The following is a 27,718-nucleotide window of genomic DNA, read 5'->3' on the forward strand; positions in this document are numbered from 1 at the left end:
GCTGGTTTGTCTAACATATGTGAGACCACATGGGCACTTGATTGCATACACCACGTTTTGAGATTCGCATATGGAATGGTCTTTCAATAGAATTTTTTCTCCTGTGCATGAATATGTTATGATATTGCCCTTGATCACATTATTACAATTGTTGCAAGAAAGGCATGGATAAGTGCCTGGGTGTTTAGTGTGTTGTTTCTTTGGTCGATTTGGATTAGTCTCGACAAGAAGATCCTTTAAATTGTGGCTCTGTTTAAATGAAAAAATTGGGTTGTTACTGAAATTAGTCTGTAGTTTTGTATCACATGTTAATAATGGCCAATGCTTCAATATCGTTTTCTTGATCTGTTCGACTGAATGCTGTACTTACTTACAAACACAAGTTGTGTGTTGGTACTGGTGTCATGACTCTTAGGTATTAGCAGTTGATTGCGTTCCTTTTGATTGACTTTCTGTTTTGCTTCTTGGAGTTCAGATTCCTTATATCCTCTTGATTTTAATTTGTCAAGCATTTTGGATGATTCGGTTTCCCAGTTTTGGTTGGTGGTAACAATTCTTTTGACCCTCAGTAATTGGCTACATGGTAAACTCAAGATGGTTTAAGGGGGATGAAAGCTTAACCTATGTAAAAGGTTAGTCCTGTCTGTTGGTTTGTGTAAGATATTAGTTACAAAATTAGGTACTGATGGTGTGACTTGGACGTCTACAAAATGTAAGACAGGGTTTCCAATCTCTGAGGTGAATTGTATCCTTGTGTCGATTGTGTTGAGGTATTTCAGGAAAAGATCAAGAGTTTCTGCTGTTTCATTCCAAATCAGGAAGATGTAGTCTATATAACGACCCCAATGCTTTATGTACTTTTTCCAGACCGGATGATTTAGAATGTAATCCTCTTCGAACTTAATCATAAAGGCATTCACGTACACTGGGGCCATTGTAGCTCCCATTGCGGTACCGCTTATTTGTTGGTAGAAGGTTTTGTTAAACTTGAATTATGAATTCCGAGCAATCATCTCCAGCAAGATCATTATGAATTCCTTGGATGCTCCAGCATTCTCTTCTTTCAGCAGAATCTAATCCACAGCTTAGTCCTAGGTCATGAGGTATAGACGTATACAGACTGTATACATCGATGGTGGCAAAAATAGCAGTGTGTTCAATTTCTATGTTATGTAGTCTGTTCAGGAAAAAACAACGTGGTCAATTAGGCTTGAAAAGCCAGGAATGCTACTGCCTTCCCAAACCGTAGAAACATACTGGTACACAAAACATGGTTCACTAGGAGAACAAAGGTCTAATTGCAGTTAAAGGCAAAAAGGAGTGGTTGTGATGATTGAGGAGTAGTCCCAAACGTGAGACACAAGATGGTGAGCTGTTCTGGCCCTCAGGAAGAACACCCTATCCCTGCAGGGGGGTGCCTGTCCCTAGACAGCAGATGGTGCGACGCCTATCTAAGAGGGATAGGAGGAGAGACTGTCCCTAGCTCTCTACAACGAATGTGGTTATCTATACAACACACTCAATTCTGTAACCAACAGCCTATCAAATGGAGGGGGGGCAACCAACGGTGTTGTGGGTGAGTACGAGAGGGGGATTAGATCTCGTAGTCATGAACCAAACTGATTCGGTTGGCATGTGGGAACTAGAGACATCGGGATTTGTAGCAGTTTTTAATTACCCTGATGGCTCGACATTCTCTGCATGTGGGTGGATGCCCAATCACTGGGAATGTAAAACAACAAGAATTTAGATTTTCAAATTCTTCTTAAAAAATGTTCTTAAAAACACCCAAACCCCATTGACTCTGGGGTTTGCTATATGTAGAACCCGTGCTAAATGGGTTCTGTGTCAGTTGTGGCAGTACCCCCTGTTGGTCTTGTGGATATCGCGTGGTGTTGTGGTGGTGCCACAACATATCTGGTCAACCGGTTTCGATGGTTCGCTAGTGGTTTAGACCATCTTCTTCAGGACGAAAATTGCTTCATAGATTAGTCAATAACATCGTCTTGCTGGCCTCTCAATAGGGCATAAAAAGCAGACTGCTTGGGATCCTGGAGAGGAGACACAAAGAACATTGCAAGAGGGGCATAAGTATTCCTCAAGTTGCAATGTTGCAAAGTGGTACATCCCAAACCTGTTCAGAATCAAGTTGCATGGCTAATGATTGCTATCTAGTACTAGGTTGCTAACTCTCTATTTTGGAGCATTGCACTGTTTATTGTGGCTGAAAAGCTAGACAGCTTGTCCCTGGGAAAGGGGGGGGATACCAAGAAAAAGGGACAGCTGGGAAAAGGGGGGTTGCAAACGTTTTTAGACCAGGAGTGCCTGTGTCATGTGGAAACAATCTCATACTGGATGATATATACAGTACTGGCCATGTGTCAGTATGGCTCAATTCAAAAAGAAGTAAACAAAGAAAAAGAGGGTTGCCTACATGGATGCATTTAAATGGTCCAGGAGCCAGGTGGTGTGCACGAGAACAACATGCAGATTGGAGCCTGCAGAGAGAAAAGGCAGCGTGGGGTAAGGCTGCCTGTGTGTCTAATGGACAAGCGGTCGCTGGATAATAGCAGGTTCAAGAGTAGAACGTACCTTGCTAAGTGCTTCGGGGAGACACTGTAGCCTGCTCACTGGAAAGATGCCGATAGCGTTGTGAGCAGCTGCAGTGGTTGCTTTCTTCCACGTAAGACGCGGGAAGGGGGGCGTGGCCTATTGCTTCCTCATGAGCACGGCCAATCAGCTGGGAGGTGTGACCGGCAACCCTCCTATCCAGGCGCGCTGGATCATAGGTGTGCGTGAGCTGGAGGGAGGAGGTGCGGTCACACCTGCAGGGCGAGTAGGGGGGGAGGGAACCTTAGGCTATTGCTCGAGGGCTAGGAAATGCGTGGCGCTGTAATGCGCGTCTATACTCATTGCGCTGCTGCCTGCATGGAGAAAAAACAAAGGCATATTGATGCAAAAGCCTGTGGCTGGAAAAATGAATCAAGGGGTGCAAATTTCGCAATAAAGTTTGAACGAACAGGAAAAGCAAAGCATGCTAATGCATGGTCATGCTAGAGTTATGCAGCCCCTAGGTGTGAGAGGTAGAGAGGCTCCATTGTTTTATATAGGTGGGCAAAATATTAGTGTGGTAAATCCAAAAAACAAACGCGATGGCGCGGTGCCCTGCACGTACTGGCTCATAGTGATCCAAGGTGTAAAAAAACTGTTCAGGAAATCTGTACCATTCTTTATGTATGAAGGACATTTCTGAATGATTGGTTGTAAGATTTTATCAATGTAGATCCCTTAAGGTTGTAAAAGTCCTTTGCTGTAGCCATGATCGGTCTTCCAGGTTGTTTCTGAAGGGTCTTGTTTATCTTTGGTCATAAATAAAAGTGATGAACCTTGGGGTATTGTGGTGTTGTCAAAAACGCTTTGGTTGTGGTGAGATCCATTCATTTTCTTCTGCAACAGTTAACATTTCTTGAATATTGTGCTTGATTTCTTGTGTTGGATACTATGGTAAAGTTTTGTATGTTTTAATGTCTTGTAATTGCTTGTGTTTCTCTGAAAGGCACAGGGAACCCCACACTCTGGATTAGGGTTTTAAAGTAACAATTGATTGCAGAAAAAATACATCCAAAGGATACAATTTAAAAGAGGGTATCTGTCATGATGCCTACCTCCAAGGAGCCAGGCCCAGCCCAGCAACCACAGAGGCAGACATCATTTTCCCCAAGGACGTCTCAGCGGGCCCAAGTTGGGGCCGTTTGGACGCAGGCTCATTCTGGACCCCAGTCCTGGCGCCTTAAGCGCCAGGCTCATAAAGCAAGACATGTGTGTAAGTATTTTAATGTGCACTTACCTGAAGCAGACCGTGCTGCTACATCCAGGCCCTCTTGAGGACTGAATGGGACTACTTTATCTTTTGGACTACTTTATCACTCGGGTGTGGTCTGAGGAAGAATACATACCTGAGTGGAAGGATACATACCTTGAACTACTTTACAGGCTATTTAAACCACACCCGAAGAGCAGCACATGCTTCGCGTTGTTCTGCATCTAGCAGCTGGACGCTCACCGTGTTTGCTCCTGCATTCGGACTTCTGCCACGCCTGCCAGCATCCTGATCACCTACAAAGGAAGAGAAAGAGAGAATAGGAGAAGGAAAAGACTTTACCTGCAAGAACCGCATTCCGGAGTCAGCTCGCCGACCATCCTGCAAAGGAAGACACTTAATTTAAAAGCACATCGCATCGACCGCCGCAGCGCCGCATTCCACTTACCTTCACAGGGCGCCTCCATGTTCAGCAGCGATCACCCTGATTCGCAGCCACGCTTCCACGCCTAGGGAGAAAAAGACAAGAGCAAAGGTGAGAGAGAGAAGGGAATGAGGAAACCTAAACCTCCATGTTAAGACTTACCTGTTGGGTCATTCCCTCTTCATTTCGGGTCCGCGCCGCATCCAGGCGTTTCCGGACCCCAGCCCCTATGGGGAAAAAGATATTAGCGTCAATGAGCGAATGAAAAGACATTACCCAAAAACGCTCATCAAGACTTACCCGATTTCTACAGGGATTGCACCTCGCATCTCGGGTCAGTGCCTTTTCCCCGGCATTCCGTACCCCGGCCCCTATGGGGAAAAAGACATTGACATTAGCATATTGATGAAAGGACAAAAGGGGAACCTTTCAAGGAACTTACCTGGAAGCCAAGCAAGTTTGGTTCTCATAAACCAAGAATCCAGTGAAGTAACTGGATACCAACGCGCCCCTGCATCAGAAGCAGGAAGGAGAGCTCGCCCTTCGAGACCCTAAGGTGAGACGCCACGGGAAGCACAGAAGGGTTTTGAGGAGGGTGAGAGGGGAAAGGGGGAGGCTGGTAGCATTCCCCGCAGACAGTTAATCCCTTATTCTCGCCTACAGAAGGATACTTTTGCAAGCCGGACAAGCAGGAGTTGGGAGTCCGGTCCAGTCCATCTTCTGAGCACCCGCAACACCTTAGAAGAGGTCACAGCAGCACGATCCTGGCCAGCGCCTCCGTGGGAATCAGGTGAGCGTAACAGTATCAAGGGAATTTATTGAACCTGATACATCTTTTAGTATGACTTAAATCATGATTTAATCAGCACTTATTGCGAAAAATTACATAGCAGGATAAGAACCTTTAAAAACACATCTACCAAATACAATTCATTTTATTCAAACGTGCAATCATTCATCCACATACATCCATCACACATCACTTCACTCATTCGGAACAACAATGAATAGAAAATCTAAAATCTATAAAAATCATGACATATAATTCATCAGAAAAGTTTATAGAAAGAATGTGAAATCAATATTGCCACTTTGAATAATGAAAGTGGCCGACAAAACGAGATGGGTCCAAAGAATCTTCAACCACGACCTCATCCCAAATTCCTCTCTACCGGTTTCGACATTTGTACTCTTTTGTAGTGACGTCTTCTTCAGGAGATATAAATACATTCTAGAAGAAGGAAACCTAAACTCATGAATCCCTAATCTATAGATGAAACCATGGTATAGTAAAAACCAAATGCACGATACTAACAACATGGAAAGTATAAATCCAATACATAAAGACAATAATATCCTGCTGTCACCCAGAGTATAGATCTCTGAAGCAAAACCGTGGGCGTCTAACAGGAATGTGCTACCTCTAAACATTGGTGTCCTAAACTCCAGTGGGCTTGGGTCATGGACAGAAACAGTGCTAGCATGTAAAGGTTTTTAAATTGAAAGACCAGGCATAGAACACTCTCTCATATTTGCTGTCAGTTAATGGAAAACAAAAATGGTTGTATGAACTGTGAGTTGTAATTGCTTGTGACATTCTTCTAAATAGTCTGTAGTGTTGAGTATTACCAATGCTCCTCCTTTGTCAGCCAAGCAAATTGTTATTTCCGGATCCTTATACAGTTTTTTTTATTAACGCCATGTCCTTCTTACTGAGGTTTCTGTATTGTGGTGGTTTAAAGGAAACCTTTTTAAGATCTTTCAGAACTGCTTGTTGAAATACATCTATGAAATACATCTATGGTTCCATGTGCTGCTGGAGGCATGTATGTGCTTTTTGGACATAGTTTTAGATAATCTGAATCTGTTGTGGCTGTGTCAAGTGTAGTCTCAGCAAAGTGAGCTTTTAATTTTAATTTACGTATAAACTTAAACAGCTCAATTTTGGTCTCAAACAACGTAGGTGTATAAGTTGGTACAAAGTTTAAACTTTTCTGCAGTATTGCGAGTTCTGTTGAAGTTAATATTCTCTTAGAGAGATTAACCACTAGAGTCTTCTGCTTGTGGTGAGGAACACTGCAGACTATGGCTCCATGGCGGCTTCCCTTCTCAAGAACCACACTAGCTATCAGCAACTAGTCATAGATCCTACTGATTGTTTGGTCTATGATAAAGCCAATCATAGAAGAAGCTTTGCTAAAAGGACTCATTAGTCATAAGGAGGAAGAATGTCTCACCCCTGATTTCCCCATAACACTAGTCCTATATGACAAATTGCTGACACCTCCATCAGGATGGCCTATAGTGTCAGACATCGGATCAATACTCAAACCATTGTCACAATATGTTGACATTTTTATCAAGGATTACGTACCCAAAATGCGCAACTTTTTTAAAGATGCCACAGTAGTGTTGAATTATTTAAAAAGTACATCATAAAACAAACAGATTTTGCTCACCATGGATATCGAGGCACTATATAAAAGAAATCCCCAACATGCAACTCTATTGGTAATCCAAAAGATATTAGAAGAACGACAATCATTTGAAAGAACCAACATCATTTATTTTACAACTTGCTGAGCTAGCCCTGACAAACTATTTCTTTATAGTCAAAGGATGCTGTTATGCACAGATATTGGGTACTGCAATGGCTGACTTCGAGGAAACACACATATATAGGGACACAAGCCCCCTTCAAAAACAGAGATGAGGAGAAGATACATCAATGATGTATTAATGATCTTTAATATTGATTACTTTGTCAATTGGCTTATTCAACAAAATCCCTTCTTGAATTTCACATACAGTATAAACATAAATCAGACTAATTTTCTAGACTTGGTGATCAATGTCAAAGGGGAATGTTTAAATACAACAGTGTTTCAGAAACCCACTGATTGCTATAGTCTTTTGATGTTCAACTGTTATCATCCTAGAACGTCGAGCAGAAATCTCCCATTAGGACAATTCCTGAGATTTAGACACAATTGCTCTGATCCCCTGGCTCCAACCCTTAGCTTGTCAAGCTCTTCTTAAGCAGAGAGTGGGCGACCGCTCCCTCTCCTCAACTGGCTCCCCCATCTGGAACAGCCTCCCTCTTTCTCTCCATCTTGAGCCAGATCTCCTCAAGTTCCGCAAACACCTCAAGACTTTCCTCTTTTCCTCCTGCGTCTCTCTCTCCCTCCCGTGCAAGCCCCACAGTGGCTGTGAGTGGTGTCCTGGGCCATTATGTGTCCTTCTGAGTCCTGGTATTATATCCGATCACCCGTAGCATCCACCTTCCCACTGCACTTGCCTTCGGGCACCACTTGGTCTGTGCTGCCTCACAGGCCTACACTTACTGGATGGGCAGGTGACCACTCTTCCATCCTGCGGTCATTGGCTGACACTTACCTGTTGCCTTGCAACTATCTCCTTGGCACTTTACCCCTCTGTGGATCCTCTAGCACTTACCCTTTCCCCTGCCCCTCTATCTCTCTGCCCTTGCACTATCCAAATGTTCTCAAGGCCTAGTAGGACCTCTCTTTCTGTATTTGCATATTCCATTCTCATGTTTCCCTTGTTCCCTTCCCTTTGCCCTGTGTGCGCTTTGAAACACAATTTCCCTTGATGTATAAATGCCTTAAAATGGCCAAGAAAGAAAGAAAGAAAGAAAGAAAGAAAGAAAGAAAAAAAGAAAGAAAGAAAGAAACTAAAGGAATATCAACAATAGCACAACACGTGACAGATTGCCTATCTACAAGAGACTATCCAAATAAACATTTGAAGTGAAAGTTCTCTCAGGAATTGTATTGGCCCAATGGATAGGGCATGTAGTAACAGTAGTAGTAGTATGACGTTATTCGGAAGACAAGCCACCATCAAAGTACAGCTTCACCTCACTGATGATCCCCAACAAGGGTGAAACACGTGTATGGGGTTGCTGGTGGTACTCTCGTTCAGGTTGGAATTGCCATTGCATTTCGGTGCTGGACTGCCCCTGGGCAGGACAAAGACTGATATGCAAATGGATATTTCCCATCTGTGAAAGGCACAGTGAGTAAAAGCAGTGGCTGCGAACTCTCAAGTGGTTAATAACCACTGAACAGGTTATCAGGCCTTGTTCTGTCGAGAGAGGGGCGCCCGCTACCTTTGCAAACTAAATTTCAAGGAACCTGGGATTGGTAACCCTAGGTCTCCTGGGGGCAACCAGACGTGGTCTCCCTCTCACTGTGCTTAGAGAGGCATCAGCTTCACCTCACTGATGATCCCCAACAAGGGTGAAACACGTGTATGGGGTTGCTGGTGGTACTCTCGTTCAGGTTGGAATTGCCATTGCATTTCGGTGCTGGACTGCCCCTGGGCAGGACAAAGACTGATATGCAAATGGATATTTCCCATCTGTGAACGGCACAGTGAGTAAAAGCAGTGGCTGCGAACTCTCAAGTGGTTAATAACCACTGAACAGGTTATCAGGCCTTGTTCTGTCGAGAGAGGGGCGCCCGCTACCTTTGCAAACTAAATTTCAAGGAACCTGGGATTGGTAACCCTAGGTCTCCTGGGGGCAACCAGACGTGGTCTCCCTCTCACTGTGCTTAGAGAGGCATCAGCTTCACCTCACTGATGATCCCCAACAAGGGTGAAACACGTGTATGGGGTTGCTGGTGGTACTCTCGTTCAGGTTGGAATTGCCATTGCATTTCGGTGCTGGACTGCCCCTGGGCAGGACAAAGACTGATATGCAAATGGATATTTCCCATCTGTGAAAGGCACAGTGAGTAAAAGCAGTGGCTGCGAACTCTCAAGTGGTTAATAACCACTGAACAGGTTATCAGGCCTTGTTCTGTCGAGAGAGGGGTGCCCGCTACCTTTGCAAACTAAATTTCAAGGAACCTGGGATTGGTAACCCTAGGTCTCCTGGGGGCAACCAGACGTGGTCTCCCTCTCACTGTGCTTAGAGAGGCATCAGCTTCACCTCACTGATGATCCCCAACAAGGGTGAAACACGTGTATGAGGTTGCTGGTGGTACTCTCGTTCAGGTTGGAATTGCCATTGCATTTCGGTGCTGGACTGCCCCTGGGCAGGACAAAGACTGATATGCAAATGGATATTTCCCATCTGAGAACGGCACAGTGAGTAAAAGCAGTGGCTGCGAACTCTCAAGTGGTTAATAACCACTGAACAGGTTATCAGGCCTTGTTCTGTCGAGAGAGGGGCGCCCGCTACCTTTGCAAACTAAATTTCAAGGAACCTGGGATTGGTAACCCTAGGTCTCCTGGGGGCAACCAGACGTGGTCTCCCTCTCACTGTGCTTAGAGAGGCATCAGCTTCACTTCACTGATGATCCCCAACAAGGGTGAAACACGTGTATGGGGTTGCTGGTGGTACTCTCGTTCAGGTTGGAATTGCCATTGCATTTCGGTGCTGGACTGCCCCTGGGCAGGACAAAGACTGATATGCAAATGGATATTTCCCATCTGTGAAAGGCACAGTGAGTAAAAGCAGTGGCTGCGAACTCTCAAGTGGTTAATAACCACTGAACAGGTTATCAGGCCTTGTTCTGTCGAGAGAGGGGCGCCCGCTACCTTTGCAAACTAAATTTCAAGGAACCTGGGATTGGTAACCCTAGGTCTCCTGGGGGCAACCAGACGTGGTCTCCCTCTCACTGTGCTTAGAGAGGCATCAGCTTCACCTCACTGATGATCCCCAACAAGGGTGAAACACGTGTATGGGGTTGCTGGTGGTACTCTCGTTCAGGTTGGAATTGCCATTGCATTTCGGTGCTGGACTGCCCCTGGGCAGGACAAAGACTGATATGCAAATGGATATTTCCCATCTGTGAAAGGCACAGTGAGTAAAAGCAGTGGCTGCGAACTCTCAAGTGGTTAATAACCACTGAACAGGTTATCAGGCCTTGTTCTGTCGAGAGAGGGGCGCCCGCTACCTTTGCAAACTACTCACCATCAAAGTAAAGTTTACAAAACAATGCATAAAAAACACAATAATATGCAAATATATACATTATTCTCAATGAGTGAACATTTTAGTTAAAATATGCATACAATCATAAGACTCCTGACTGCTTGCATACATCACACCCAAACTAGTGTTTATCCATTTTTGCGCACATGATAGGTCCCTACATTCTATTCTTGAATGCGGCCCTTAAGAATTTTGAGACCAACAACACATGTTTAGGGAGGGTGCAACGTTTCAAAGCTTGGAAGGCTAACGGAGTTGGAAATTTCACCAGGTCGCTCCAAACCGGAGCTAACCAACGTCTCCTTGCCAAAGAGTGGGCTTTGCAAAAAAAGAAAAGATGCGCCTCATTCTCACGCCCTCCCAAAGAGAGGGGACATACGGGTGAGGAACAAAGGCCACTCTTCCACTTAGAAGACTCATGGGCCAATGGGAGTAGGCCTAAACTGAATTTGGCAAACCAAGTTTTTAATTTTGCTGGCACCCAGACATCCTTGAGCAGCAGGTACGCCCGTGCGTTTTTCCCCTTGAGGCAGGTGTCAATCATCTTACGCCAGGCACATTCTCTAAAGTTATCCTTGAGAACCACCTTATAAGCACAGCCCAACTTAGTAGGATTGTTCTAAAGGTCCCCCAATCCGATGTTAAAAAGCATGGTTCTTACATTCTTAAATCAGGGAAGCTTCCCACCACCTAACATCACAAGAACCTCCACCAAACCGTCCCTGAACAGGGCCAAAGCTCTGTTGTTCCAAATGAACAGCCAGTAAAACACTGGCTGCATCATAATGGCATATTGGATCTCAATAAGGCCAAATTCGCATACAACAGGGGTAGTTGGTGCGTTGCGAGATAGGCCCAACAATGTTTTCAAGAATTTCTTTTCTGCTAGTTGGATCGCAATGCAATCATTTGAGCCCCATAAGTCAGTGCCATATGTTATCCCTTGGATAGGCTGGGCCTGATAAATCCTTAGGGGCACCGAAAGGGCTCACCCTCCAGTCTGGTCAACAAGTTTCTAATATTACCAAACTGGCACAAGTGCAAAATTGATGACCTTGCTATCTGGGCCTGCCATTTCAAATTGTTCAAAAAGATCAGCCCTAAATATGTATATGAGTCAACAGACTCCGGGGGCTTCTCATTCAGGACAAAATTTGATCGTGCTCAGACTTTTTTTCCCAACACCACCCACCTGCATGGTTTTGGTTTTGGAAACATTGATTTTTAGGCGCTTTGCAGAGCAAGGTTTGTGAAAGAAATCCTGTTAGGCGGTAAATCATATCGTGCCTCCTTTATTGTACATATTGGCCTAAGCCCAGTCGCTCTGCGAAGAAATTCGCGATTCAAGGTTCTGACTTTAGATCGATTTAGCCGCCATTTTAGGTTCATCCACCATTTTGAATCTTGCCCCAAAGTCCCCCTGTGTTCTAAAATGGTGGACAGTCTTCTTCTGTTAGTAACATGGCCGCCTTGACCTCTGCATGCGTGTTAATGCTTAAACTGCCCGCAGTCCAAATGTTAGGGTCATGTACTGAGACCTTGTCCTTCGTTGACCTGTGGATAAAGGACTACTTGTGCCTTCGATGCTAATCCGCGAACATATATTAAGCACAATCTTGTGTACATACTAAATGTGAACACTTGTTGAACTGCATTGTATTAAAATATGTACTAAGGCTTATGTTAGATCCGAGAATATACTGTTGCTATTGTGATTTGTTGAACATGTAAACTGAAGGTGATCCATATGCATATAGCTGGGCGAGTCAGAGGTGAACTTGGCATTAACCCTAGATTGGGAATTATTAACGTACAGAGGGGCTGAACATCGTGTTACAAAACTGTATAAAAAGCATGAATATTCTGATGTATAGCTCTCTCACTACACACACCGAACAGGGCTGGTATTCGCTGTGTTGTACTGAGGGCCTGATATCTATCTGTTGCTTTATCCTTTGAAAACTGTTCAGTTACTTTGAATAAAGATCTGTGTATCTTTATAACCCGGGTTTGGTGCATTTCCTTTTGGGGTACTCAGCCTCGATATTTTCTTTTTGCTTTCACAGATGGCGCCCGAATAGGGACTCTCAAGATTGATGCCGGCTCGTTGAAGGTTGACGCGGCTATTGGACCAGGATCGGACGGTGTAAAGGGGGCCCCTTTCCTGAATGGGAAGCGACACCTCAGCAGCGCTGCACGGCCCGATCCCTGGACGGTGAGCACGCGGTCCAAGTCGGCATCTTGACGAGGGTCCACATATCGAGGCGGACAGATTTGTCGAAATCACCAAACACGCGGTAATCTTTGTTAGAGAATTTTGAAATCCGATCGGACCTCCTTAGGATTTGATCAGGTGAGTCGTGACCCGATTCTTAAGTATCCTGATAATTTGTTTTGGCATATTACACTTGCAAGTGGAATTATCGACCAGGTAACACCAGTATTCTGATATGCCTGGGAAATTGTCTGCCTGCTTCAGGGCATTATTCCGCAAGGACAGGCAATCTTTGGAATTTAGCCGTCCGGCGCCACAGGAGGGGTTGCCGGCTTGTACTATGTACTGTAAGCATGGCATCCATGTCTTCTGCAGACTACTCAAAACCACGCTGTTTAACTAACTCCACCCCACCGTCCTAACTGTTTTTTCACAACTGTATATAAATAAGCACAACTGTATATAAACATGCATATATGTTCAGCAATGTATCTATATCCATACCATGTTTGCCTGTAACAAGTAAGAATGCTTTCAGCGCCACGATGCCCCTGGGCAGATGTGCGCTATACAAATCCAAATAAATAAATAAATAAATAAATTGGTAGTATAGTGTTTAATGATATTTGGCACAGACAAACTAGACATCCTTCCGAACTTCAGTGGCCAATCAATGGTAGTTTTGAAATCCCTCGTATTGAGTACTTAGAATCTATATTATTGAAGAAAAAGGCTAGACCTGCAGCATTTGATGTACTACCGAATTGGAAGAAAGAAGCTTTACAGCAGCTCACGAGTAGAGAAAAACATGCGCGCCGTCATAAGACGAACGCCGAAAAAGAGTTGTTATATGATCAAAATAAACAGTCTGAGTCAGCTAGGAATATGGATAGGGCTTTCTCACTTGGTATCCAGAAGATCTATCCCTCTAAAGACTTTCATGTTTCTGACAAATTTATTGATAAATTGTTAAATGAACGAAGGCCTGGCGCCACTGCGCCACCTGCATATGTTCCTCTTCCTGCTGTTATTCCTCCCCCTGCTCCTCCTGCTCCTCCTATTGTTCCTCCTCGTCCAGTTGTTGGTCCTCCTTGTGTCGCTGCTCCTCCACCTGCTCCTCCACCTTTACCTGTTGTACCAGTGATAGCACCTCTGTTGAACTTGCCTACTCTCCCTCTTCCAAGTGGTTCTACACCGCTTGTAGTAGATCAGGGAGCGGGATCGAGAGTTGTCACTCGCAATCCTGTATCTTCAGATAAAAAGCGTGAGTTAATTTCGTGGGCTAAGCATTGCATGGAGAAGGGTGATCAAGCTAATGTTTTTTCCACACTCTCTAATATAGACAATTTTCCTGCGAAAAATGTTTTTATTGAGGGATTAGGGATTCATTTATGTGTAATGTGGGACAGACTAAATGATATAGATCTTCCACAAGGATTGAGGGATCTAAATACTTTAACGTTTTCTAGAGACACCGCAGAGAAAGTGCAAGAGCATGTTGAGAGGGTACTTGAGTATAGAAGGGAGCTGGAAAGGTTAGAGAATGAAGATGAAGATGGAGATGGAGATAGTTTGGGTACTATGCTCGTACAAAAACGGTTCCTTCCTTGTTGTAAATTGATAACTGAGGAAACATGGATTTGCACGAAAAACGCGATTAGATGGATCTCAGACATATCGATAACTCCCGTTGAAGTATATGACACGTATAGTCAGTATGCGCCAGAAATGCTGAGAAAAGTGATACAGGTAATGGTAGAATAACTACAGGATGAGTGTGTAAAAAGAAAGATGTGTCGTCCCGCAGAGTTATTGAGTATTTACAAGAGAGCTTTTTCATTCGACACTTCTTCGGCTGCTCTAGCGCTCGATTTGGCTCTGTTGCTTAGTAAGCGTTCGGAGTTGCCTATGAGAGAGGTTCCTCTGACATTTGTCCCAAAAGTGGAGATTCCTGCTGATGTTGTAGCAGGTACAGTTGCTCGAGACACTCCTGCACACTATGTGTCACAGTTTGTTCACGTCCCGTTCTCGAGACAGGAAATGAATACCATCAAACAGTCCATTCCCGATATTAGGAAGAATCTGACAGGGTTCTACAAAGAAATAGTCTGTTTTGCAATCATTGGTATTCACCTTAAGTGATATCGACTTGTTATTTCCTGTACTCTGCCTGTCGACTTTTGGAAACAGATTAGAACTGTAGACAACGTGCCAAGGTCAGGAGATACATGGACTAGCATAGTTAGACTCGATGGAGAAAGGCCAGCTGGCGAAAGACCGCCTCAGGTAGTATTAACTTTGCCTGACAGAATAGTTACGAAATTGAAAACTATCATTCCCGAGAAGAGAATTATTTGGGACAAGCTTACTGCCTGTGTCCAAGGGAAGTCTGAGGGTGCTACCTCGAACAGGTATTTTCGGATTTCAGTGGACAAGACTTAGGCACAGAGTCTGGGAAAAGATTATTCGTAGACAAATTTGTGCGTGGATTGCTGCCTGACATCCAGTCGCAAATTAGGTCTTCTGACAGTGCTTGGCAAGCTAAGTCTCAATCAGAAGTACTGCACATGGCTCAGTACTATGAGAATCGTGTCAATAATGAAAAAGAAAGGGTCGAGAAGAGAAAAGGAGATTTAAAGACAAAAGTATTATTACAGAAAATTGTTAGAGGCCCTAGAGGGGGTAATACACAATTTAGAGGCCAGTATGTTCCACAGGGTAATGCGCCCTTGGATCCTGTAAACATTAACCAGTGTGCCTATTGTAGGCAAGAGGGTCATTGGCGTGCACAATGCCCGATCCTCCGACAGAGGTCAAATAACACATTTGGGAATATGGGTAGATGATCCGGAGGTAGCCCGGGTGTAGGGGGCCCTGGTAGAGTTCAGTTCTCACAGGATTCACAGCAACCTGTTTCACAGGACAATCAGGCATCAGGTGTGGATACTAGAAACATTTTTGACCATCCTTCTGCTGCTTACCTCTCTGAAGAACTTCCTTTTGACAACATTCTGTTTTGCTAGGATTGCCCGAAGCAGGGTTTGGAATCAACGCCTATTCCTGTTAATCAGAAAGGTCCCTACGTTGAAATGTTAGTGGGAAATAGGAAACGTCTATTCTTGATAGATACAGGGGCACAGAAGTGTTCCATTGATCATTCACGGGTTCCAAACATTCCACTGTCAGGGCAAACCAATGTTTCTATAGGGTATTCTGGCACACCGGTTGTTTGTCTGGTTTCTTCGCCGGTACCCATTTCTTTGGGTCCTTTTACGGACCATTGTCCATTCCTTTTGACTACCAATTGTGGAGAGAATTTGCTGGGGTTGAATCTGTTGAAGGAATTAAATGCAGTAATTCATTGTTCCTCTGATGGAGTGCGTTTGACGATTTCACCACAGCAACTCTGTCTCTCAATTCTTTTTTTTTAATAAATCTTTTTTTTATTGATTTGTTAAACAGAGAACAAAAGAAGAAAAAGAAAGGCAGCACGCACAGTCAGCGCACAAAAGGACATTAGGAGACCCATCATCGAGAACACAACAGATAGCAGAGCTTAACATATTCCTTGACATGAATCCGCACCTCCCACCCGGCAGCTGCGTAGGGCGTCGCCGCTGTCCCTTGTTTTAGTCTTAGCATTTATAGTTCCCATTTTCCCCATATTTTCTGGAACTTACGGGGGGAACCCCTTGCATTGTAAATTCGCCTCTCCTAGGAGGCGCATCTGTCCATTTCATTGGACCATCTGTCAATGGATATCCTGTCCCCCGATCCCCATGTGGCTGCCGTGAGTCTCTTTCCTGCACCAAGTGCTACTCCCAGAAACAATCTCTCATACTTGTTAAGGTCAATTTCACCTCCTATACCCAGCAGGATAAGCTTAGGGTCTCTCGAGATTGTGGAGCCAAGTGTTCTGGAGAGGCGGAGTAAACACGCAGTCCAAAACTCCTGCAGCACCCCGCACTGCCACACCAAATGGTAGAAGGTGCCCTCCGCCCTTTTGCATCGACTGCATTCTGCGTTTCCACCCCCACTCCAACTGGCCATTTGCGTTCTGGAGTAGTAGGACCTGTGCAGGATTCGGAGCTGAATCAGCTGGAGTTTGGCATCTATCCCTATTTCCCTCGGGGACATCAGGGCTTCCACCCACTCCTCCGTCTCTAATGGCCCCAGGTCCTGTTCCCATTTGGCCCTGAGGTTGTCAAGCTCCCTGGATCCAAAGGAGTTGATTGCCTGATAGAGGGTGGAGGTTACCTTATGGGGGATGGGGTGTGGAAGTATGTTTGTTTCCAGGGGAGAGCAGGCGGGTACATCGGCCAGGTTCGGGAGTTGGGTATTAATGGCGTGTGTAAGCTGGAGGTATCTGAAGCGGTCCATGGGTGACAGCCCATGTCTCGTTCGCAGGGTTTCAAAGTCTGTTATTCGCCCCTCCTGGACAATGTCCGCCAGAGTAGATATCCCTTTCCTCTCCCAGGTTTTGAAGTGGCCCATTTTTTGTATTTCGGGAAGGTGTGCATTACGCCAAAGGGGTTGGATCAGGGTTGGCCTGTCTGCCCAGCCTAAGTATTTGTGTATCTCCCTCCAAACTCGCTGTATATGACGGGACCCGGTCGGCGCTGCTCTTAGGTTCCTTGGGCTATCATATAGTACGTGCAGGGGGGATGGCAAGCCAGTGTCCCCCGTCTCCACGCGGATGTGTGGTAGCAACGGGTCTCCGTGTAGCCATTCATTTGCCACTCCCGCTTGTGCCGCCCAATAATATGCGCGAATGTTGGGCAGTCCTATACCCCCATCCCACACAGAGCGATAGAGCGTTTTTAGGGCAATGCGCGGCTGTTTCCCTCCCCAGAGAAGTGTACGGAGAGTCCGTTTTATGTCTGCGAATATTGTGGCCGGGATAGGGAGTGGGGCATTTTGGAGGACGTACAGAAATCTCGGGAGTGCCAGCATCTAAAACAGTGCCGCCCTCCCGAGTAATGAAAGTGGGAGGGAGTGCCAGTGGGCGACATCGTTCTCCAGTTTTTGCATTATCGGGTGTAGGTTCAGTTTGGGGAAGTCCTGTGTTTTGTCAATACGTATGCCTAGGTAGGTGAAGCCCAGAATTGAAACGGAGTATGGACAGGGATCTGGGATTGCTTCCTCCCCTCCCTGTACCGGGAAGTAAATTGTTTTCTGTGTGTTGACCCGTAGTCCCATGAAGTGTTGGTATTCCTCCAGGGTTTTGGTCACAATCGGACAGGAGATTATTGGGTTGCTCAAATATATCAGAAGGTCATCCGCGTACAGCGAGACCCGTTCCTCCCCGCCCCGTGGCCAGGCGAATCCTGTCCATCGTGTGTCCGTTCTCAACCGGATTGCCAGAGGTTTAATGGCGAGGAGAAACAGCAGGGGAGAGAAGGGGCATCCCTGCCTGGTCCCCCTACTCAGCTGGAATGTGGCGGATGATGTCCCATTGACTCTTACAGAGGCCTCGGGGAGGGAGTAAAGGAGTTTAACCCATGACATGAAGTATTGTCCAAAGCCCATGCGTTCCATTATGTCCCACAGGGCTTCCCATCCCACCGAATCGAAAGCCTTCTCGAAGTCCACCGCCAGGAGGGCTAGTGGAGACTGGATCTCGTCAGCTCGGTCGAGGGCAATCTGGACCCTGCGGAGATTCATTCGGGTGGACTTGCCGGGCATAAAACCACACTGATCTGTGTGAGTTAGGGATCCGATCACCCCCAGCAGTCTATTGGCGAGGACTCTGGCTAGCGTTTTTGCCTCCCCGTTTATTAAAGAAATGGGCCTGTAAGAGGCGCAGAGCTCCGGGGGCTTCCCTGCTTTGGGGATCACCACTATTGTCGTTTTCCGGAGTTCTGGGGGGAGGGTGCCTTGTTCGCTGCTACGGAGGAACATGTCATGCATGTGTTTTGTTGTCGTTGCGCTCAGTTTTTTCCACAGTTCTACCGGGAACCCGTTGGGGCCAGGGGTCTTCCCTGTCTGTAGTTGTGAGAGGGCTTCTCCTACCTCGTCCTCAGTGATGGCAGTGTCTAACTGTTCTGTCTGGAGTTCAGAAAGGCGGGGGATCGTGATCTCGTCCAGGAAGTTCGGGACGTTTATTGTGGGGTCTCGTATTTGTGGGGAGTACAGTTCTCTGTAGTAGTTTGCGAATTCCCCTGCGATCTCAGCGTCCCCCGTTAGTAAGTTCCCGTCTTGGGTTTGGATGGCCCGTACTTGTCCTTTGCTCTGTTCCCTGCGTTCCAGCCAGGCTAGCGTTTTAGTGGCTTTGTCTCCTCTCTCGTATATCTGGCTCCGGGCCTGCCAATGGGCAGTTCGGGCATTATCTAAGGCCCTGTCTCTCAGGATTATTTGGGCTGTTACCAAGGCCTCATGCGCTTCTTGGGTTCCCTCTTCGAGGAATTGCTCCTCCCGCCTAGTTACCTGGGCTTCTGCTTCGGAGATTGCCTCGCTGTGTTGTTTGCGGTGAGCTGCCACCAAGGATATTGCTTCCCCCCGTATGACGGTCTTGTATGCCTCCCACCTTGTTATTGGGCAGTCTACTGCCTCCATATTTAAATCGAAGTATTCTGATGTCTTGTTTGCAAGCCGTTCCAGTATTTCGGGTATCCCTAAGTAATAGGTGTTTAGGCGCCAGGTGGGTTCTTGTTTTGCTGATAGGCCCTTGAGTCTTACCAATAGGGGGGAGTGGTCAGAGATCCCTCTCGCCAGGAATTCTGCGGACAATAGTCGATGGCCCATATTCATTGGGGTGAGGATATAATCAAGTCTGGATAGGGACCGGTGTGCGTTGGAGTAGAACGAGTAGCCCCGATCTAGTGGGTGGGCTGCCCTCCATGTGTCAGACAGCCCCATAGCTTCTGCAAAGGTGTGGAGTTTGGTCGGGGCGTCTACCGCTCCGCTGCCCACGCGTGTTCTGTCCCGAGCTGTCTCCATGACTTCATTGAAATCCCCCCCTATCGCCCATGAGTCCGCCCGTTCTTCCAGTATTATATCCTGGAGCTCGGCCAGGAGTTCCGCTGTGAGCGTGGGAGGTGCATACACTGCCACGAGGCCCCAAGTCTCCCCCCTCAGTTCACCCAGTACCATCACAAACCTGCCCCGAGGGTCTGCTTTAACTTTCCTCGTAGTAAACGGAAATCTCTTATGTAAGAGGATCATTACACCCCTAGAGCCTCTGGAGAACCCAGCAAGGTATGTGTGCGGGTAATTTGATTTCCTAAAGAGCCCACAGTTGGTACCGATCAGGTGGGTTTCTGTTATGAATGCAATGTCTGGGGAGTGGCGGTTAAGGTATTGAAGTACCAATTTGCGCTTTATGCCCGACCCCAGGCCGTTCACGTTCCAGGTCAACAGGGATATTTGTTTCTTATGTGTTATATCAGCGTGGGATTTGGATTGGGGTCATGTGTAAGGATGCGGAGTGGTTCCCTTTTTTCACCCAACTTGTCTGCCGTTCTAGGGTGTAACGGACTCCTGAGCCCTTCTGTCGTGTTCATTTGATGATCTATGTCGTGTGCTTCATGTGCAAACTCTAGAGCCCCGACCTGTGAATCGTAGGCTATGTCCGTGCAGGTGGGTATGTGCTGGCCAGTGGGGGGGACGTGTCGGTCCCTCTCGTATCTCGTATAAGGATTTCTGTGAACTACTGTTTTGCTGCCCACTATTGCTGGTGGTTGTGACATGAGGCCCGTCTCTTCCTTCTCTAAAAACCCCAAACTCCCCCCACCCCGCACTTCCCCCCAACCTGAAGTACCTGTTCCCCTAACCATTTAAACTACTAAAGAGGCGAAGGCCCCAACTCGAAGGCGGGGGGGGGGGTCAGGAGGACCCTACCCCCAACTCGTGTGGTTCAAGAACCACTGAACTTAGAGTAAAGCTAACAGTGAAGGGTTCCCCTCCGGGGGCACAGAGGTGGTAGCCGGCCAGGGCCGCCGGACGCAAGGATCTCATACTGTTCCTCATTCCTGTCCCTCAGCAGCTGCACATTTTCAGGTGTGATCTGTGTGACCTGTGTCGGTCGGGGGCCGAGTCCTCCCGCCTCCCCACGTGGTGGGATGCCCTGTCCAGTAGGGCGGTTGTTGTCTCCATCGTTGCTGCGGGGTGTGTTTCCATCCGGTCTATTCGGGCGTGGAGTAGAGAGGACCTGTGTTTCCAACCAGTCCCAGGCCTCGCGGGGTGTGTAGAACACCTGGACCTTGCCGTTGTGGTACACTTTGAATGTTGCCGGAAAGAAGAGTGCATATTTGATGCCCAGGGGTGACAGTTTCTTTTTGATGGAGTCGTAGGACTGGCGCGACTTCTGGACCTCCCTCGTGTAGTCGGGGAAGAGCCCGATTCGGTGACCATTGTAAGTGATGGGGCCGGTCGCCCTTGCCATGTGCAGTAGTGTGTCCCGGTCTCTGTAGTTCATGAGTTTTGCAATCACCGTTCGTGGGGGGGCCCCCGGGACTGGTCTGCCCGTCGGGACTCTGTGTGCTCTTTCAATTGAGAAGAATTTTGAGAGCTGCTTGGGAGCCATCAAGTCTGCCAGCCATTGCTCCAGAAAGAGCTCCATAGAGGGCCCTTCCTCCTTCTCGGGGAGGCCGAGTATGCAGAGGTTGTTCCGACGGGACCTCCCCTCACTATCTTCGGCTCTGTTTTCCAGTGTGGTGATTTTCCGTTCCATTTGCTCAAGGCGGCCTCCCAGGTTTTTAACCGTGTCCTCCGTGTCTGATATTCGTTGTTCCGCTTCTCCGACCCTGGTAGTGAGGTTCCTTAAGTCCTGCCTCACAAAGGACACCTCGGAGGCCAGCCCGTCTATTTTGGTCTCTACCGAGGTTCTGGAGTCGTTGATTGCTGCCATGATGTCGGCGAGGGACAGCGTTTGGGCCGCTCCCCCCTTCATAGCCTCGTTGTCCACCCCACTACTTGGGTCCGGGAGAGCCGCCGGGGTGCTCGTCGTGTATTTGTCTATTTTGTTTTGGGTCACTCCCCTGCGGGGCTGGTCCTTGCCCATCCTGACCCTGTGGGGCGGCTCTTGGTGCGGGTATGTCTCCTTGGGTGGATGTTCCCACCTGGGTGGTCCTCCGCCCCCCGCTCCGTCCCTGTGGTCTCCCGTGGGCCGCCGGTTGCTGGCCCAATCACTGTTTGCGCCGCGCCGCTCAGACCTTCGTCGGGCCTTGGCCTGCGCAGTTTGGTTCTATGTTCCGTATAGTCCAGCTCTGGGCATGCTTTGGCGTGTGGTTCCGGAGATGCGGGAGGGGGGGTGATCTGCAGGCAGAGGGTGGTGTTGGCCTAGTTTCTTTCCCAGTGCGTGGCGGGTGCTTTTTGGGTTGCTCGACCGTTGGTAGGGGACCTCGGTTGTAGCGCCTGGGGCAGACCCCCTGCAGGTCCGCTTCGTTCCGCTGGTAATTGTCACCTCTCCCCCCCAGCCGCCGCGTGTGCCTCCCCCGCACTCGATGTTCCCCCTCGACCCAGGCGGCCCGCGCGCAGCGGGGGCCGGGGAGGGAGAGCCCGCACGAGAGTCGTACCGGGGCAGGGGGGGAGGAGGCAGCCTCAGGTCTGGCGGGCGGCCCACGGGACCGGCCGATCCGGCGGTGGCGGTCCGCGGCGGCTGCAACGGAGGCCCAGGGGGGGGGAAGGTCCTCACCTCTCGCTTCGGTGGGCGGCGACTCCGGTCCCGCAGCAGCAATCCCACAGGCCCCGGGGGGGGGCGAGCCCGCAGCGATCTCCGATGCGTCCTCTACGGGCCTGCGCCGGTCGCGGCTGGCGTTCGCGCCGGCTCGCTTGCGCGGCCTGCCTCGCGGCCGGGGCTTCACACGGTGCGGGAGGCTCAGGCAGGTCTGATTTTCCTCCGGATTTTTCAGAGGGGATGCTGGTGCATTCCCCTACCGCGATACGTGGTGCAGGTCAGCAAAAGGTTCGGAGAAACGGCAGGATTATGGAGGATTTAGGCGGCCCTGGCGGAGCGACGTGAAGCTAGGTCTTCATTCGACGCCCCCTGGTGGCGAGTCTCTTGTCTCTCAATTCTTGACCAGACCTTTGCCACTGGAATTTAGTGAGGTTCCGGAGTGTTTGTGGGCAGTTGACGACAATGATGTCAGTGTTTTGCAAATTGAGCCTGTTAAAATTGTCTTGAAACATGGAGTGAAGCTGCCACGTATTCCACAGTATAAGATCTCGGTTGATGGTGAGCAAGCTTTGAAATGCATGATCTCCGATTTTGTGCCTCGAGGGGTGGTTGAGGAAATTGCAGGTAGTTTGTGCAATAGTCCGATTTTGCCTGTGTACAAAAAAAAGCGATAATGCGATTCCTTTTCGTTTCATAATTGATCTACGTGCCATCAATAAGATCGTCGCCCCACAATTTCCAATTGTGCCTGATGTGACAACGATATTAACTATGATCCCGGCTTCAGCTACTTACTTTAGTGTTGTGGATCTGAAGAACGCTTTCTTTAGTATTCCTATACACAAAGACAGTAGATACTTGTTTGCATTCACCTTGGGGGGACGTTCGTTTACTTTCACCCGTGCACCACAAGGTTACACGGAAAGTCCTAGCATTTACAGTAGGGCTTTGAAAGAGCAGCTCGATACCCTTGAGTTGCCCTCTACTTGTACGTTGCTTCAATATGTCGATGACTTGCTTTTAGCTGCTGACTCAGAGAGCGCTTGTAAAGAGGGCACTGCGTTGTTACTTATTCATCTGGCTAAACATGGACATAAAGCTTCGCTTAAAAAAATATCAATATTGTTGTCAGGAGGTCACCTATTTAGGCTATCTCCTGTCAAAGGAGGGAAGAAGGTTGACACCTGAACGGATACAACTCATTTCTAGCATGTCTGTCCCAAATACACAGAAGGAAGTTAGAGCCTTGATAGGAATGGCTTCTTACTGTAGACAGTGGATCCCCAACTTTTCACTAGTGATTAAGCCGATGTTTGCTCTGATGAAGAAGGGCATTTCTTCACCATTGTCGTGGAACATGGAGCACCAGCGTGCATTTGATTTGCTCAAGACTGCATTGTGCTCGGCACCGGTTTTGGGCACACCAAACTATGAAAAGGCCTTTGTGTTATATATGCATGAATGTGATGGATGTTCTTTGGCTGTATTAACGCAGGAACATGGAGGGAAGAATAGGCCGTGCGGCTACTTTTCTTCCGCCCTTCATCCTGTAGCATGCGCTTTGCCAAGATGTTTGCGAGCTGTCGCTGCTGCTGCTGCATCTGTAAAACAGAGCGAGGGAATGGTCCTAGGCCTTCCTTTAACCCTAATGGTACCTCACTCTGTGGATGTTCTATTGAACAGAACTCAAACGCAACACCTCACTTCCGCACGGTGAACAAGATATGAATTGATCTTGTTTGCATCACACATACAAATTATGAGGTGTTGTGTTCTTAATCCGGCTGAACTCTTACCTTTCGCAAAAGGTACTACTTGCAGTGATGAAGGGTCACATGATTGCCTTTACACTACTGAACAAGAGACAAAGGGTAGAATTGATCTGAAAGGTACTCCTTTGAACAATCCACAAGGGGAGCTGTTTTGTGTTGGCTCCTGCTTCAAACTCCCAGATGGTACATCCACAGCTGCTTATGCAATCACTACATCGAGCACAGTTGTGTAAACCAAGAGAATCATGCATAACTCTGCGCAGGCCACAGGGATTATAGCATTGACCCGAGCTTGTGAACTTTCCGAAGGGCTTACCGTGAATATATACACTGACAGTCAGTATGCCTTTGGGGTGGTTCACAACTTTGGGAGACTTTGGTCAGAAAGAGGGTTCTTGACTTCACATGGTATGAAAATCCAGCATGGCTCCTTGATAGTACGGCTACTCTCAGCGCTTGCACTCCCTACTCAGCTAGCCAAACAGACTGCCACTGATCTCTCTTCAGACATGTATACTTCAAGGGATGCCACAAATGCCTGTACCATGGATGAGGGTATTGATTCCGTAAGGGATATCCAAGCCGACGCCATGTTAGAAGAGTCTAAGAAATGGGCTGAGGGCTTGGGGAAACTTGATGACGATGAGTGTTGGGTGGACAGAGTCGAAGGGAAGTGACTACTTTCTGATGCCTATATTATGATGATGGTTGTTATGGCTCATGGTCCCACACATATATGTGCTCATGAAATCACTAGAATGTTGGAAAAAGTATGGGTAAATGATAAAATCGCTAAAGTAGCTGAACACTTTGTTCAGGAATGTATGATTTGTTTGCAGCACAATGTGGGTAAGGGCACATCAACTCCTAGGGATAGTTTTGTTCCGCCTTCTGTTCCCTTCAAGGTCATCCATTTTGATTTTATTGAGATGGAACGTTGTAATAACTTGAAGTATGTGCTAGTCGTCATCTGTGCTTTCATCAAATCGGTTGAGGCTTTTCCTGTTAAAGACGTTACAGCCATGACTACTGCAAAGACTATGTTAAAAGAGTAATTCCCGAGATTCGGGATACCAAGAGTCATCTGGTCGGACAATGGTCCACATTTTATCGCTACTGTAATTCTGCAGATATGTGCGGGATCATCAAAAACAAGCTTGCTAAGACCTGTGCCGGCACTAAACTAAAATGGCCGGACGCCCTACCGATCGCGTTGTTATCCATGCGAACAACCCCTCAAACTAAGACTGGGCTCTCTCCCTTTGAGGTGCTTATGAGGAGGCCTGCAAATATTTGGAACATTTCAAAATGTTGTTCTTTGCGAAATGTTGAAAATGTACTTCTTTCAGATTACTGTAGCCAGTTGACTAAAAAATTGTATTCGATTTATCACCAGGTGCGAGAGGCTTTACCTGTACGATACAAGGGTCCCGGTCACAGCATACGACCCGGGGAGTGGATCCTTGTAAAGTCCTACGAGCGATCTTCTTGCTTCGTACCTCATTGGCGGGGCCCTTTCCAAGTCCTGCTGGTCACACAAAATGCGATGCGGGTAGCGGGCTGGAAAAACAGGATCCACGCGATGCACACCAAGAGGATTCCACACCCAGTGCCACACGCTACAGAAGATACAGAACCCCTTACCAGTACTACAACCAACAATCCCGAAGCAGTAAACAGCATTGAGAGTGCATCAGAGATTCTCCCTGAGCCCGTGGGGCCTGGGGAAACAGCCATCTTGTCTCCACACTCTCCAACAGTTTTGTTTCTGGAAACTGTTCCGGATCTTGCATCTAATTCCACTTCTGATTTGTCACTTCCAGCGGGAAGTGACGACACATTGTTCATGGATCAATCAGTACCAGGGATCACAAGGTACGATCTGCGTCCAAGGAAATAGACATACTGCACGGTTCGGCTGTGCGTTCAGAGAAGAAAAAGTCATCAAGGGCTTGCCTTTTTGGCCCGATCATTTGTGTAGAAGGGGATTCTGTTGTCTAGGGTTGTGGAAGGAATAAGAAACCGCTCGGGCTGTAGGTCGCCAGCTAATAAAATTGGTGCGTTCGTTTGAAGACTACAATGCCTGCAACCGCTCCCGCTCGTATGGAAAAGGGGAAAGACTGTGTGACCAGCTATGGAAATTAACCTTTAACTGTTTGGGCCCCGAAAACGTACTGCTGTCTTGTGATAATTTTAATTGGTTTTATAATAATTATTGTTTTAGGCTTCTGATATTTAGAAGAAGTACATCCGCTTGAGAATTTGTTGCCGACTGAAAATGTACCTACTGTTTCTACTCCTTTCGTGCATCTGAACACTCTATCTCCTAGAGACTCTCAGCACAGACAGAGATATCATAATAATACACTATTACTCATCATGAATGCTACACATGCCATTTTTAACATATCTAATTGCTGGGTCTGTTCACATTTACTGCAACACAGGGATAAGGGGCTAGGTTGGTATATTCATCCTCTACCTTTGACAACTGCATGTTATGCTTCACTTAGAGCACTATTCTTTGGTCGCTGGAACGATAGCATCTCGGGGAACTTTGATGGGACTAATTTGAACCAGTTTGAAAAAAGTGTTCTGACTCCCTTGGGATGCTCGCTCTTTGCAAATAGGAGTAAGCCCAACGCTGCTTCTATTAGGCCTTCCGAGAGACTGTCCTGTCCTTTTCAATCTTTGACCTCCTTCAAAATGGCTCCTATAGGCAATAAGGATGCCACACCTCCTTCTTACACTGTTAACCATAGCCCCGATTCAGTTTCTTTTTGCATACAGAGGAATGGTACTCAGTCAATGGGTGATTTTAAAGGTTGCGCCAATGTTGCGAATTTAACTGGTGAGGACAGACCTTTGTATGTAGGCGAACCTGTCTACTTTGTTTGCGGTAATGTAGCATTTCCATGGCTAACCAGGGATTGGCAGGGAACTTGTTATTTAGGGATCCTGTTACCTGGGGTATTCATAGCCAGTACTGTGGAAATTTCAAAGGCTCATCCACGGCGGGACGAGAATGGTGACACTTCAGCACAAGTTCTAGGCAATGTAGCAAAATCCTTTGTGCCATTTTGGGGGCAAATAGTGAACTCTGAAGCTATCAGGAGACTAGCGAGAGTACTGGAGAGGACCATTAATCGGACCACTGACATACTCTATAATATGACTCTAGATCAGAAAGCAATAAGGTTAGTAGCACGTCAGACCGGATGCATTAGATGTCATCCTGGCTGAACGTGGTGGGGTATGTAAATTAGTAGGTCCGCTTGCTGTGTTTTCGTGCCAGATTCCTCCCCAACTATATTCAAGGCAATACAGAATCTGCCCGTCCTAAGTTCAGAAGTGCGTGTTCCCGAAGGAAACTGGGATCTTAGCGCTTGGTACTGGGACTTCTTGCGATCTTGGGGTTGGAAATGACTTCAGGTCTTGCTGATCATTTTAGGAGTTGTGTTGTTTCTTTGTTGTTGTATACAAAGTCTTCTTGGTATATGTTCGATGCTAGGGGGATGTTGTGCACAGGCGATGGGTACATTAGGACGCAAGGTATATGCCCCAGACAAGAACTCCAATGAATATGTGTTAGTGTCTTAGTAACTGATCTTATGGCAATTGATATCTCCGATAGTGATTCAGGGTGTATGGACGTTGAGACGTGGAGTTACTCGTAGAGTGACTAAAAGTAGTATAGCGCTTGTTTTAGGCCAAAAGGAGGGTTTGTTAGACGGTAAATCATATCGTGCCTCCTTTATTGTAATATTGGCCTAAGCCCAGTCGCTCTGCGAAGAAATCTGCGCTTCAAGGTTCTGACGTTAGATCGATTTAGCCGCCATTTTAGGTTCATCCGCCATTTTGATTCTCGCCCCAAAGTCACCCTGTGTTCTAAAATGGTGGACAGTG

This window comes from Ambystoma mexicanum, chromosome 5q (assembly GCF_040938575.1).
Source record: "Ambystoma mexicanum isolate Mex_15411 chromosome 5q, UKY_AmexF1_1, whole genome shotgun sequence".
NCBI lineage: Eukaryota > Metazoa > Chordata > Amphibia > Caudata > Ambystomatidae > Ambystoma > Ambystoma mexicanum.